This window comes from Dendrobates tinctorius, unplaced genomic scaffold, assembly GCF_039654945.1.
Source record: "Dendrobates tinctorius isolate UK_male_01 unplaced genomic scaffold, ASM3965494v1 ptg000086l, whole genome shotgun sequence".
Lineage (NCBI taxonomy): Eukaryota > Metazoa > Chordata > Amphibia > Anura > Dendrobatidae > Dendrobates > Dendrobates tinctorius.
The window spans coordinates 31,473,079-31,487,027 of record NW_027361754.1 but is presented as its reverse complement, the minus strand read 5'-3'; the positions used below and the strand labels follow the sequence as shown (position 1 = coordinate 31,487,027).

General features: G+C 48.0%; 1 pseudogene; it reads left to right on the top strand.

Annotated features, from left to right (window-relative positions):
• The window catches only part of LOC141098101 (nicotinamide N-methyltransferase-like), a 44,814-nt pseudogene extending 31,357 nt beyond the window's left edge, over nt 1–13,457 (top strand).
• The last annotated feature ends 492 nt before the right edge of the window (nt 13,458–13,949 follow it).

Here is a 13,949-nt window from a genome sequence, read left to right as displayed (position 1 = left end):
CTGAAGCATCACAATACTGTCCGTTTTTGGAGCTATTGGAGAATTTAAAATGGATATCAGTCATGTGATTTAAGAAGTGAAGTATTTTTCATTGTACTATACCGCTATTTCTCTGCCGTATCAGAGGATCATGAATTGTGGCATGTGTTAAAGGAGCCCAGTGACACTCTTTGGCCCTGGGCCCACGAAAATCTTGAGCCAGCCCTACCCCCCCACAACTTTAGCTAAATAACCCCCAGTTTTCAATGCCTAACTATTATTATAAAGTAAATTAAGGTTGACAAGCTTAAGTAATAAGAATTGATGTTTTTGGCATTAAAATGGGCACTGTAGGTGTGTTTCCTGTCCTCCACACACTGCCGACTTTTCTCCCCCATTGACTTGCATTGGGTTTCGTGTTTAAGTCGACCTTCGACTTTTCACGATAATCAGCAGATTTCGTTCGACCCGACTTTTGCGAATGTCGGGTTTCATGAAACTCGACTCGACCCAAAAATGGCAAAGTCGCTCATCTCTACTCCATACAGATTCCTTGGAACTTCAAGATTGCTTACACTTTCCTTCGGTAGCATTGATTCCCACAGTAGTGAGGAAAATCAGAAGGGATCAAACGAGAGTGATTATGATTGCCCTATTCTGGCCGAAAAGACCTTGGTTCTCCCTATTATGCATAATGTCGCTGTCAGATCCATGGATCTTGCCGGAGATTTACAGACCTCAGCCAGGGTCCAATATTCCATGCCCAAGTGAAGGGGTTCCATCTTGCGGCGTGGGATTTGAGAGGTCACTTCTGAGTAGTAGGGGGTTCTCGCCAGGGCTAGTTTCTACTTTGCTAAAGAGTAGGAAACCAATAACTACAAGGATATATAGCAGAACGTGTAGTAAATTCCTAGAGTTCTTGGGAAAACCGTTAAGCCAAAAACCTCCAATTGGTCCCATTTTAGAGTTCCTACAGTCGGGGTTAGAACTGGGAATAGCCATTAATACCCTTAAAGTTCAGGTCTTGGCTTTGGGTGCATTATACAATTGTAACCTGGTGGTGAATAGATGGGTGGCAAGATTCATAAAGTCCTGCCATAGGTCTAAACCAATCCCGATTCCAAAAGTTTCCCCGTGGGATCTAAACTTAGTATTAGAGGCCATTACGAAGGAACCATTTGAGCCCATACATGACTTGTCTATAAAATACCTCACCCTCAAAACAATTTTATTGGTTGCTCTTACATCAACTCGGAGGGTGAGTGATTTGCAGGCCCTCTCTATAAGTCCGCCTTATAAGCAGGTATACAAGGATAGGATTGTGTTGAAAACAGACCGAGCATATCTGCCCAAAGTAGTCACTAAATTTAATTAAAGTCAAGAGATTATCCTTCCTGCCTTCTTTGAGAACCCTAAAAATTCGGGGGAAACGAAATTTCACAATCTAGATGTTAGGAGGGCGCTGCTAGAATATATGTTGTGACTAGCCAGTGGATGAGGTCCCAGTCCCTATTCATAGCCTTTCAGGGTAGCAGGAAGGGTTATGCGGTGTCTAAGGGTACTAATGCCAGATTGATTAGGGAGGCCATTAGTGTAGCATACTCAGCTAGTGGTGCTTCGATCCCTGATGGCATCAAGGCTCACTCCACCAGAGCCATAGCAGCGACCTGGGCAGAGAAAGCAGAGGTATCAATTGACCAAATCTGTAAGGCTGTTACCTGTTCCTCACCGTCAACCTTCTTTTGGCACTATAGGTTAGACCTATCCTCCTCTGCTGACTTAACCTTTTGTAGAAGGGTGCTGCACGTGGTGGTCCTTTCCTAAGGTGTTTCAAATTCTCCAGAAATCTCTCAGGTGTGCAGTCATGGGTCAAGGGAAAACACCAAGGTTACTTACCGGTAACATTTTTTCCTGAGCCTATGACAGCATATATATTCCGTATATATATATATATACTGTATATTACCCCCCTCCTTTTCACCATATTGGTGTTCAGAATAATTGGGTGTATTTATGATGTGGTGTTGGTTATATGTGTAATTAACCGGGAGATCTTCTCATGCTATGTAACCAACTGAAGCGGGGGAGAGGTACGTCCCCTTATATTTGAGTAGGTTCCTGTCCTGGCGGGGAGGATCCCTCTCCCAGGTGTGCTGTCATGGGCTCCATAAAAACTGGCTACCGGTAAGTAACCTTGATGTTTCTGCTCCATTTGCTTGTTGGCACTGCAGAATACAGCCAAATCCTTTCCATCTTACAGTGCTAAAAATCCATCTATTTAAAACTGTGGTCTGCCATTTCTACCCTCCGTTTAAATTTTGTTGCAGTGTGTTAACGAAGTTATTGACACCAGTTTGCTGTTAAAAATAGTTACCTACAGGCCAGCTATTTAAAACTGTGGTTTGTCCATCACATGGATCACATGTAAGTGCACTCAAAATTCTGCCATTTCTGCCCTCCATTTAAATTTTGTTGCAGTGTGTTAGCGAAGTTATTGACACCAGTTTGCTGTTAAAAATAGTTACCTACAGGCCAGCTATTTAAAACTGTGGTTTGTCCATCATATGGATCACATACAAGTTCGCTCCAAATTCAGCCATTGGTAGTGAACGGGGAAAATATTGTCCTCCATTTAAAATGGGCAAGGCGCATGGCAAGGGATGGGGAACTGGATGTGATGGTGATGGTGCATGCAGAGGCCGAGGCCGTGGGCAAGCTGAAATTGTGCCACAACAAACACCCATATCTTCTCTCCCGACCTTCCTGTCCTTATTAATAGGGGACCGCAGCACACAACTATTGAACCCAGAGCAGTGTCAAAAGGTTGTTGGTTGGATAGAGGAAAATGCTTCCATTCACTTTGCCACCACCATCCTGTCTTCCATTTGGTCAAGTCGCAGTAGCCGTGAGTCTGGAACGCATATTCCTCATCCTGATTCTCCTTCCTCCCACCATGCCGAGTGCCCGGAGACAAGTGATCCCACACTTGGACACTCCGAAGACCTGTTCACTTTTCCATTTATAGATTCGGGCCTCTTGCCCAGTCCACTTGAAGCAGGGCAAGAGGAGATTGCATGGAGCAATGTCCAAATATTTGAGCAGCCACGGTCACACAAAAGCAACAGTGGGAACGTGTCACCAGAGGTGGACAATGATGAGACACAATTGCCAGAAAGTCAGGAGGATGACCAGGGTGTGGAAGTGGAATACGAGGTGGTGGATGATATAGTAACTGACCCAACCTTGCAGGAGGACATGTAGAGCAAGGACAGCAGCACACAGGGGGAGGGAGGAGTAGCATCCCAACAGGCAGGAAGAAGCAGTGTGGTGGCCGCAGACAGGGCCTGAGAGGCTTGGGCCACAGCTGCGGGCTGGGGCAGGACAGCGGCGGCCGCAAGTAGCAGCGGACAGACCGCAGCCACGGACTGGAGCCGAACATGGGCGGCCGCCGGTCATGACGGACAGGCTGCAACCGCGGGCTGGATTAGGGCAGCGGTGGCCGCGGGTGGCAGCAGGCAGGCCCAGCCGCGGGTTGGATCTGGACAGCGGTGGCCACGGGTGGCAGTGGGCAGGCCGCAGCCGTGGGTTGGATCTGGACAGCGGCAACCACGGGTGGCAGTGAGCAAGCCGCCGCCGCGGGATGGATCTGGACAGCAGCGGCCATGGGTGGCAGCGGGCAGGCCACAGCCACGGACTGGAGTCGGGCAGCGGCGGCCACGGGCGGCAGCGGGTAGGCCGCAGCCGCAGGCTGGAGTCGAGCAGTGGCTGCCACAGACAGCAGCGGATAGGCCGCAGCCGCTAGCTGGAGTCGGACAGTGATGGCTGCGGGAAGAGCAGTCGTGCAGTCGGGGTCCCTCTGCTGGTTGGCTTGGTGCCATCTCCTTCCCGTCCGTGGTGAGTCTCTCTCCAGTGCCTCTAGTTGTCTCCATCTAGCTCTGGCTCTCTGGCACCCTCCAGTCTTCCTGCTCCTTCTCTCTCGCTCTGTCAAGTGCTGGCATCCTTAGTTCCTTTTATATTGACTCCGCCCCCACTCCTTCTAGAACTCTGTCCGGCCCGTCCTCTAATTGTGTCCCCCAGAAACAGTTTCCCTAGGAACCTTGGTGACAGTCCCCTTGGTTCCGGCCCGGTTAAACAGTGGGGACTCTCCCTCCTACATGGACACCATGGCCATGTTGCAGAATTTTATACCATTGGGCAGTAAAGAAAAAATAATTACATTTTTACCACCAAAATTTATTTTTAGCCCCAGATTTTACATTTTTACACAAGAAACTGCAAAAAAAGACATCAAAATTTGCTCCACAAGTTCTACTGAACGTGGCATCACCACATAAGCCAGCTCCCTTATGTGATGCATTGACCCCTGTGACAGCTAGAGGGCGCTGTATGGGACATGCATGCAGGCGTTCCTTCATTGTAATAGGGAAAATGGTGAGATGGGTGGGACCAGTCACCTACAAACCCACACAGGGGCGTGTGTTTGAACGCCCAGGATAAAGCCTGTGTGTGTGTGGCTGTGTGAAATAGGAGCTTTAGTGAGGTCATAACCATGTGATCCATACCTCAGCTGTGGGTGTGGTTATGGACCATATAATGTGCCTGAGGTCTGGTCACATGGGAAGAGTCTATGGACCTGATTGGTTTATGTGGAATGTCCTGGAAGGCCTATGTGTTGGAAGGTGTGCTACCTCCCTGAAGAGCACATGGAGGCTTTGGACCTGGTGGCCTGTGTGTTGGACATTTCCAAGTGGTGACAGAAGTCCTGAACAGCACACAGAGAGACAGAGGCCGTGCTTCCTGTCAATGACAGCTCTGCATTGGGAAGCTACCGCCTGGCTGAGGATCTGAAACTGTTAGGCGGCCTAGTGAGAAAGGCATTGTGATCCCAGTTCGGCAGCTTCCCTGACAAACGTGAGTGATACTGACCGAGGTCATAAAGAGACTGGGTTCAGACTATGGAGCCGGCATCTGGAGCAGGAGCTCCTAAGAGGTAACCCCGGACAGGGGGAAATAACTGTTTTGAGGCTATAGAGCCTGTTTACTGTACATGGCACAGTCTGTGTGGCCACAGGTCTGAGAGAGCAGAGCCCTAATATCAACACTGACCTGTCTGATGTAAGACTGTTGCGTTTTATGGTTTATGCTGTATAATAAATCATACGGACTATTTAAGTGGAAAGTGTTCCTAGGTGTCGTGAATCCGCTGCCTTGTGAGTGTTCCCCAACACAAAACAGGAGGCACTACCTTACACTACCCATAACTCTCAAATCCACACACCACAACTTTTGCTCGTCTTTAGTGTTGAGCATTCCGGGTATCGGACGATATTCGCGGTATCGGAATTCCGATACTGATTTCCGATACTTTTTGCATATCAAATACCGGAATCGGAAGTTCCCATAATGCAATGAGCCAGTTTGATTTTATTCAGCCAATGAGGAATCCTAAGAATTGTGGGCACATCCTGTTATGCATGTTAGGCATGTTAATTAATGGCATGGCTGTGATTGGCTGCGAGCAGACCACCCAGCTGCACCTCCCCCAGACACATGCTGAACAGTGATCTATGGAAAGTGAAACTAGTGAGGGAGGAGGAAACGACTAGTTCTCATTTCAATGCCAGAACACCCCCCTGACATTTATCTTAGAATCAAGAGATGATATCTTGGAAACCATGCAGACTAGCCACAGAAGGTGAATTACTTATTGTCAGCATTCTGCAGCCTAGATATGCACTGAGATTATGTGAAAAGCCCGGACAACCTGTTCTGTTATGTATTTCCGCCAAGTTGGATCGCCCGCCAGGGCTGGTGGGGTACTTGGTACCGGGCCTGTTGGTTTCAATGGGAGATCTCACGGTAGCTGTGGCCCTGGGCATCCATTGTAACGTGTGGATGATGATTAAAGTTTATGAGTGAATGATTCGTGACGCCACCTGTGGTGTTCGGCAATGAAGATGTTAAGCCGACGCTGCAGACAGATCCACTGGGACAGATGGTGTGGTGCAGCTTTGATGTTGTGGCCCTCCACAGGTAGGGCTGTAGTCCCAGGCACTGGCGTAGCGTGGGGGGGGCGGGGGGGGCGGTCCGCCCCAGGCGGCATGTGTGTGGGGGCGGCGCGGCAGCAGCAATTCCACCCTGCAGTGCAGTGCAGCGGCGGGCAGGGAGCGATGCGATCACGGCAGCTCCGCTGCCTGCAAGAGTGAATAGCAGGAGCGGAGCTGCAATGGTCCGTCCTGCTTCCTGCCCGGAGGCCGCGCTTCCTGTTTCACACAGAGGAGCGCCGCTGAGTGACGTCATCATTCAGCGGCCGCTGCTGTGTGAGGGAGGAAGCGCGGGCGATGCTGCGGACAGGTGAGAGGAGAGAGGTGGTGTCTTGTGTGTATGTATGTATGTATGTCTGTGTGTGTGTGTGTCTGTGTGTATGATGGAGCAGGCAATGATGGGAGTGATGGTCTAGAAGGCAATGATGGGGTGATGGAGCAGACAATGATGGGGTGATGGAGCAGGCAATGATGGGGTGATGGAGCAGACAATGATGGGGTGATGGAGCAGGCAATGATGGGGTGATGGAGCAGGCAATGAGGGGAGTGATGGGGGTGATGGAGCAGGCAATGATGGGGTGATGGAGCAGGCAATGATGGGGTGATGGAGCAGGCAATGATGGGGTGATGGAGCAGACAATGATGGGGTGATGGAGCAGGCAATGATGGGGTGATGGAGCAGGCAATGAGGGGAGTGATGGGGGTGATGGAGCAGGCAGTGATGGGGTGATGGAGAAGGCAGTGATAGGGTGATGGAGCAGGCAATGATGGGGGTGATGGAGCAGGCAATGATGGGGTGATGGAGCAGGCAGTGATGGAGCAGGCAATGATGGGGGTGATGGAGCAGGCAATGATGAGGTGATGGAGCAGACAATGATGGGGTGATGGAGCAGACAATGATGGGGTGATGGAGCAGGCAATGATGGGGTGATGGAGCAGACAATGATGGGGTGATGGAGCAGGCAATGATGGGGTGATGGAGCTGGCAATGATGGGGTGATGGAGCAGGCAGTGATGGAGCAGGCAATGATGGGGGTGATGGAGCAGGCAATGATGGGGTGATGGAGCAGGCAATGATGGGGTGATGGAGCAGGCAATGATGGGGTGATGGAGCAGGCAATGAGGGGAGTGATGGAGCAGACAATGATGGGGTGATGGAGCAGGCAATTATGGGGTGATGGAGCAGACAATGATGGGGGTGATGGAGCAGGCAGTGATGGGGTGATGGAGCAGGCAATGAGGGGAGTGATGGGGGTGATGGAGCAGGCAGTGATGGGGTGATGGAGCAGGCAATGATGGGGTGATGAAGCAGGCAATGAGGGGAGTGATGGGGGTGATGGAGCAGGCAATGATGGGGGTGATGGAGCAGGCAATGATGGGGTGATGGAGCAGGCAATGAGGGGAGTGATGGGGGTGATGGAGCAGGCAGTGATGGGGTGATGGAGAAGGCAGTGATAGGGTGATGGAGCAGGCAATGATGGGGGTGATGGAGCAGGCAATGATGGGGTGATGGAGCAGGCAGTGATGGAGCAGGCAATGATGGGGGTGATGGAGCAGGCAATGATGGGGTGATGGAGCAGGCAATGATGGGGTGATGGAGCAGGCAATGATGGGGTGATGGAGCAGGCAATGAGGGGAGTGATGGAGCAGACAATGATGGGGTGATGGAGCAGGCAATTATGGGGTGATGGAGCAGACAATGATGGGGGTGATGGAGCAGGCAGTGATGGGGTGATGGAGCAGGCAATGAGGGGAGTGATGGGGGTGATGGAGCAGGCAGTGATGGGGTGATGGAGCAGGCAATGATGGGGTGATGAAGCAGGCAATGAGGGGAGTGATGGGGGTGATGGAGCAGGCAATGATGGGGGTGATGGAGCAGGCAATGATGGGGTGATGGAGCAGGCAATGAGGGGAGTGATGGGGGTGATGGAGCAGGCAGTGATGGGGTGATGGAGAAGGCAGTGATAGGGTGATGGAGCAGGCAATGATGGGGGTGATGGAGCAGGCAATGATGGGGTGATGGAGCAGGCAATGAGGGGAGTGATGGGGGTGATGGAGCAGGCAATGATGGGGGTGATGGAGCAGACAATTATGGGAGTGATGGAGCAGGCAGTGATGGGGTGATGGAGCAGACAATGATGGGAGTGATGGGGTGATGAAGCAGGCAGTGATGGGGTGATGGAGAAGGCAGTGATGGGGTGATGGAGCAGGCAATGATGGGGGTGATGAAGCAGGCAATGATGGGGTGATGGAGCAGACAATGATGGGAGTGATGGGGTGATGGAGCAGGCAATGATGGGAGTGATGGGGAGAAGGCACAGTGATGGGGTGATGGAGAAGGCAGTGATGGGGAGAAGACAATGATGGGGTGATGGTCGAGAGGGCAATGATGGGGTGGTGGGTGAGAATGCAATGATGGTGGTGGTGGAAAGGGCAATAAATGGGGGTGGTGGAGGAGGAGGAAATGATGGGAGTGGTGGGGGAGAAAGCAAAGATAGTGGTGGAGAAGAAAATGATGGAGGTGGGGGAGAGGACAATAATGGGATGCGAGGGGAGGAGGACAATGAGGGGTGTGGGGGATTGGGATGGGAGGAAGGGGGACTTATAATGGCCTTAGGAACAGGGGGAGGTGGAGGAAGACATTATCGTTTATTATGTCTAACACAGTCCCTTAGTATATAGTGTACTCACTAATTCTGTATAACACCATCCTTAGTTACATAGTTTCCTCTTTTATTATGTATAACACCGCCCCTTATTACCTACCATCCTCTCTAGTTATATATGGTGCCGTCCCTTATTATATAGCTTCCTCTGCTGTTATGTATAGTGCTGTCTCTTACATAGTGTATTTTTGTTATTTTTGTTATTCACAGCGCCCTCTTTTATTACATGGTCCCCTCTCTTGTTAGATATAAAATGACTGCTGATCGAGGATCCGGTGACCAGACGACCAGTCCATCAGCTCCTCCATTAGAAAGGAAGCTTTCCCATGCTCCATCAGCCATCATTGCATTATACAGCTAACAAGACAGGACGGTATGTAATAAAAAACAGGGCTCTATATAATCCAATATGTAAGGGACAGAACTGTACATAACAAGAGAAGGCACTGTGTATGGGACAGCAATATACATAATAAAGGAGACTATGTAATATATACCTGTATGTGTGTGTGTGGCTATATAATATCAATAATCTATCTATCTATATATATATATACACACACACACGTAGCTTTGACGCCATAAAAGGAGGGGGGCCCGGACACATTTCTTGCACAGGGACCCCAAGCTGTCAGTGTCCGCCCCCTGTCCGCCAAAATAATTTGTACTTTCTGGTTTTTTTTCTGTCACATTATTAAAAATTATTATTAAAAAAAGCCATTAGGTCTTCATCCAGCATCATCAAGCTAATACATACATATATATAGAGAACTGCAAGAAGTTGAAAGTCTAGAAATTTAGAAATAATAGCAGAGTTAGTAGCAGACTAAAAATTAGATCTTTGAGTGTAGTGTGGGCTCTTCGGATGCTTCCGAATTATCAACGACCAAAGGGGCGGCAAATTTTTCGACCGCCCCGGGCGCCACAAACAGTTGCTACGCCACTGGTCCCAGGGCGGTAGAGATGGAGAGGTAGTGAAGAGATGTAGATCGTGCAGTGCCAGGCACAGAGATGTAGCAGTGCTGAGTGTGTTGTCACAGGAATAACTGGAGGACACCAGGGCATGTAGTTCCAAAGCTTTACTCACAGTCTGTTGTGCATACAGGTGCCCGCATCCGTGCCGTGTCCTCCGGGTCAGGGGCTCAGTCAACTTCCAAGCTAGATGAAGCACTCCGTTACAACACTCCGCCAACATGTGTCTTTTCTGAACGTCTCCCTCTATTGCTACACAACTCCTTTAACATAGTCAATATGTTTGTAACTCCAAACGTCTTAAAAAAAAAATTAATTCCTGCTACTCCATTTGATTGGCTAAACCTCTATGCCTTTAATGTCTCCTCCACCTCCCCCAATACAGTCTACATTATTCTTAGTTGTTTTCCTTCATGTAGAATTAACCTACAAGGAAAGAAAGGGTTTATTTTCATTCCGATATTTGTGTCCCATTGACTTGCATTGGTTTCTGGTATCGGAATCGGCGATATCCGATATTTTTGAGGTATCGGTCCGATCCAATCCAATCCAATATTTCCCTATATAGGAAGGTATCGCTCAACACTACTCGTCTTTCATCAGTTATCTATATATATAAAATTGAATGTATGTGTGTATGTGTGTATCACCAACCAATTACGAAGCATCTTTCATTTCACCAGAGCTGTTTAAAAGAAGCTGAGCTGTGATTGGTTGCTATGAGCAATGGTTTTCCTTGCAACCAATCACTAAGCATGTTTCATTTCACCAGAGCAACAGTTTTCCCACTCCACGACAACACCTCTGCAGACACTGACCGGGTGGGAGAAATCTAGCATCCCTGGGAACATAAGCTCCCAGCCATTGTCTGCCCCCCAGAAAGGAGCAGAGCGCACATGACAGAAATTAATCACCCCCTCCCATGCCCATATCCCCATCACACATCCTCCATCACATAGGCACATCTTCCCTCTAAAAGGGATCTCCGGTATAGAAGTTAGGGCAAATCTCTCAGCACTCTTATTCTGACCCCAGGATTATATTAAAGGGATCATTGATATGGAAGTCAGGGAAAATCCATCCAGCGCTTTGGTTTTGAGCCCAGGCCTCTCTTAAAGGGATCCCCGGTAAGGAAGTTAGGACCGTTCCACTTAGTGCAGTGGTTCTGGCTCCAGGGTCTCTTAAAGGGATCATTGGTATGGAAGTTAGGGCAATTCCACTAAGCGCTCTGGTTCTGATCCCAGGCCTCTCTTAAAGGGATCCCCGGTATGGAAGTTAGGACCGTTCCACTCAGCTCTGTGGTTCTGACCCCAGGGTCTCTTAAAGGGATCATTGGTATGGTAGTCAGGGCAATTGTCTTCAAATGCTCTCGTACTGACCCCAGGCTCTCTTAAAGGGATCTCCTGTATGGAAGTCAGGGCAAATCCATCCAGCGCTCTGGTTCTAATCCCAGTCTCTCTTAAAGGGATCCCCGGTATGGAAGTGAGGACAAATCCACTCTGTGCTCTGATTCTGACCCCAGGCCCCTCTTAAAGGGATCCCCGGTATGGAAGTGAGGGCAAATCCACTATGCACTTTGGTACTGACCCCAGGCTTCTCTTTAAGGGATCTCCGGTATGGAAGTTAGGTTAAATCCCTCAGTGCTTTGATTCTCACCCCAGGCTTCTATTAAAGGGGTCATTGGTGTGGAAGTCAGGGCAAATCCACTCAGCACTCTGGTTCTGGTTTGGGTAAAGGAGTGGGCTCTACCTGAAATCACATTTTAGAGCATAGTTTTAACTGTTGCATCATTTACAGGCCATTTTCGGTGACCCCAATGAGCTGCTAAGCCACTTTTAAAAGGAGCCGCACCTCTAGTCTTATAAGTGGAAGGCCCCTTTTTTATAACTTCTCATTCTACTGTGAGCATTTACCCTCAAGCGTGGCATCATTTATTGATTTGCAAAAAAAAGTTATTTTGCATATTTTTATTAATATACACTAATATGGGATTAAACCTCATTTTTCTGTGTTTGAATGGAAAATTATGAGAAAAAAGCAGTGGACAATTTTTGCTCTACATTGTGAGAGAAATCGGCTAAGTTTTTCAATTCGTAGAACACATTTAAGACAGTATAGAAATAAACTTTTAGTAGAAAAATATAAAAATATATTACCAACAATATATTAATAAAAGTTAAAAGAAAGAAAGAGAAAAAAGAAAAGCAAACATAAACAATGGAGCTCTGCATTCTTGAATTTTTTTTTATGAAAGCAAACATGTATCAATATGGGATTAAAAACAATTAATTTTTTCTGTGTTCTAAGGGAGAATTATGAAAAAAAAGGCTGGCACGCTCCCAAGTAAGGTGAAAGAAGTCATTCAATGTGATGCCTTGAAAATAAACCTTTTCGATCCCATTCTTCTACAACCTGCTGACTGTCTCCTTACCTGTCACTGCCTTGAAGCTCCTTGCGAAGACATAAAATCATTCTGTAATGTTTTGAAAAACTGTAAGGATCTGATTAAACCTGAAGGTTGCTTACTAATCTTAAATGTACTAGATTATTATTATTACTTATTTATATAGCGCCATTAATTCCATGGTGCTGTACATGAGAAGGGGTTTTACATACAAAGTTATAGATATCATTTACAGTAAACAAATTTACAATGACAGACTGGTACAGAGAGGAGAGGACCCTGTCCCTGCGGACTTACATTCTACGGGATAATAGGGAACAGACAGAAGGTCGGGGTGCAGCAGCTCTGGTGGTGGTGAGGAGAGAGGTGGATTAGTCTGGCAGCAGAGTTGAGGACAGACTGGAGTGGTGCAAGAGAGTTGGTGGGGAGGCCACAGAGAAGGGTGTTGCAGTAATCAAGGTGAGAGATGATAAGGGCATGCACAAGAGTTTTAGTAGATTGAGGGCTGAAGAAGGGACAGATTCTGGAAATATTTTTGAGTTGGAGGTGACAGAAGGTGGCAAGAGTTTGGACATGTGGTTTTGAGGACAGGGCAGAGTCGAGAGTTACTCCGAGGCAGTGGATTTCAGGTGCTGGAGAGAGCGTGATGCCATTTACCACAATAGATCGGGTATGGAAAATACGTGAGATGGAGGAAAGATGATGAGTTTGGTTTTGTCTACATTGAGTTTTAGGAAGCGATAGGTGAAGAAGGAGGATATGGCTGATGGACACTCCGGGATTCGGGATAGCAGAGAAGTGACAACTGGGCTATAAAGGGAGATCTGAGTGTCGTCCGCATACAGATGATATTGGAAGCCATGGGACTTTGAGTTGTCCTAGGCCAAGGGTATAGATAGAAAAAAGTAGGGACCCCAGGACAGAGCCATGAGGGACTCCAACAGAGAGAGGGCGGGATGAGGAGATTGTTGTTGGAGTGGGAAATGATAAATGTGCAGTTGGAAAGGTAAGAGGCGATCCAGGACAGGGCAAGGTCTTTGATGCAAAGGGAAGAAAGAATCTGTAGCTGTAGGCAGTGGTCGACTGTGTCGAAGGCAGAGGACAAGTTGAGAATGAGGAGGATGGAGAACTGTCTGTTAGCTTTGGCTGTGAGTACTAGATGCTACTTTTTACTGTGTTGGTGACCGGTACTTTTGTAGTATGACCACAAGAAAGGAGGAGTTGGAGGAGGTCGGATATGAGATTCAAAAAGCCGTTTATGCCCCTCGTATAGAAAAATCCAGGATGGATGTTTGTGTCTATAAAGGCTACTATTATATTCATGCCCGGTAACCAAACAAATGTTCACTTTTATACTCCCTAAACATAAGATATGTTATATTTATAAACTAGCTGAAGAGCCCGGCGTTGTCCGGGCATAGTAACTAACTACGGTTAGTTATAACAAATTATAATGATTATATATATATATACTGTATATATATATATATATATATATAAAGCTGAGTGTAGAATCCCACCCACTCCGCATAGCCACATTCACTATAATATCCCACATCGTCACATCAGCCAGAGACACCGGACTACTGCTCCTAATATCCCACATCATCCCGTCAGCCAGAGCCACCGGATTACTACCACTAATATCCCATATCATCCTGTCTGAGCCATTGGACTACTACCCCTAATATCCCACATTATTCTGTCAGAGCCACCGGACTACTACTCCTAATAACCCACATCATCCCGGCAACCAGAGCCAACGGACTACTCCCCCTAATATCCCACATCATCCCATCAGCCAGAGCCACTGGACTACTACCCCTAATATCCCACATCATCCCATCAGCCTGGGGTCAGAACCAGAGCGCTGAGTGGAACGGT